This window comes from Trichechus manatus, unplaced genomic scaffold, assembly GCF_000243295.1.
Source record: "Trichechus manatus latirostris isolate Lorelei unplaced genomic scaffold, TriManLat1.0 scaffold00122, whole genome shotgun sequence".
In the NCBI taxonomy this organism is placed as follows: Eukaryota; Metazoa; Chordata; class Mammalia; order Sirenia; family Trichechidae; genus Trichechus; species Trichechus manatus.
Window position 1 is genome coordinate 4,988,863 of NW_004444058.1, and position 1,945 is coordinate 4,990,807.

Sequence of the window (1,945 nt, forward strand, 5' to 3'; positions counted from 1 at the left end):
TGCAGAACATTTTCTTAATAAACTTTGTTATGCCAATTGACCTAGATGTCTCAGGGTGCAATTTTTGATTCATGTCCACCCCCTCCTCCAGACTGATCTCTGAAGGCCTGGGCCAGGCCTCTGTTGTCCACCTTGATATCCAAGCAGCCCCCAGAGATGGCCTTTGAATACTTCCACAAGTCCTTTAATGACCGCAGGTGTGCAGAGTAGAACCACACTCCATAGGGTTTTCAAGTCGGTGACTGTTTGGAAACAGATCACCAACCTTTCTTCTGAGGTGTCTCTGGGTGGGTTTGAACTGCTAAACTTTCTTTCTTTTTTTTTAATTGTGCTTTGTGTCTTTGTGGCCTACGTCAGACCCAGAGAGAAGGTGGGGGGAATGTTCTCCAGGCTCCTCTGAACTTTCAACCTGGTGAACTCCAGGAGTGCCTCTTGGGGTTTCTGTTTGCCCTCTGTTAAGGGGAGAAAAAGTTACCTGTCTTGCCTCCCCCACAGAACTGGAAAGGGGCTCTTTTGAGATAAAGGAAGAGCTGTCCCTAGAGCTTGTTTAGCAAGTTCCTGCCTCAGGGTCTTTGCATGGGCTATTCCCTCTGCCTAGAACACTGTTCCCCCAGCTCCTCCCATGGCCAGCTCCTCCTCCTTGAGGTCTCTACCCAATGTCACCTCTTCAGAGAGATCATCCCTGACCTTCCTGGCCAAAATCACCTTCCCTCCAATCATCCATCCATTCATTCACGTCATATACCATCACAGCACTAGGGACATCAATTCCTGCCTTTTGGGTCTCAGAGACAGGTAATGGGTAAATAAGTCAACATGATAATTTCTGATGGGGATGTATCAAGAATGAGAAAAATGGCCATGTGATAGGAGGTGACAAGATGAACTCAGAGCCTTCTGGAGGAGATGACATTTGATCAGAGACCAGAAGGGGAGGGAGCCAGGCACATGGAGAGCTGGGGCAACAGCCCTCTAGGCAGCGGGAACAGCAGGTGCAAAGGCCCGGAGGCAGGATGCACCCGGAATAGCAAGGAGGAAGGAGTATCTGTGGCGAGGCAGATGACATCGGACCTGGACCACCAGTAAGAGTCTGGACTTTCTCTGAGCGGGGCAGTGCCTGGTAGGGTTTAGGAGATGGAAGCCCAGCCCTTTCTGCCACTCCAGCTCTGCCCCCTCTGTCACACAGGGGGCACCTCTCCTCCCACTCAATCATCCCTAATTCCAGAGCCTTAGGCCTTGCTTTATTTTTATTTAAAATAAAACATCCTCAGTGCAGAAATCAAAAACCAAAAAACCAAACCCATTGCTGTCCAGTTGATTCTGACTCATGGCGACCCCTTGTATTACAGAGTAGCACTGTGCTCCATAGTGTTTTCTTGGCTGTAATCTTTACGACAGCAGATTCACAGGCCTTTCTTCTGTGTTACTGCTGGGGAGATTGGAACCACCAACCTTTTGGTTAGAAGCTGGTGCAAATTCTGGGGGACTGATCTCTCAATCAAATCAGAGGGTATTTCTTTTCTTTTCTTTTTTAATTAAAAGTCACATTATTTTATTTTTTTATTGTATTTTAAATGAGAATTTACAGAGCAAATTAGTTTCTCATTAAACAATTAATACACAAATTGTTTTGTGACATTGGTTGCCACCCACACATGTTAACACTCTCCCCTTCTCCACCTTGGGGTCCCTATTGCAAGCTTTCCTGTCCCCTCCTGCCCTCTTGTCTCTGCCCCTGGGCTGGTGTGCCCATTTAGTCTCGTTTTATTTTATGGGCCTGTCTAATCTTTGGCTGAAGAGTGAACCTCAGCAGTGACCTCAGTACTGAGTTAAAAGGGAGTCTGGGGGCCATACTCTCGGGTTTTCTCCAGTCTCGGTCAGACCAGTTCGTCTGTTTTTTTTTTTTTTTTTGGTGCGTGCGTGCGTGCGTGTGTGTGTGTGTGTG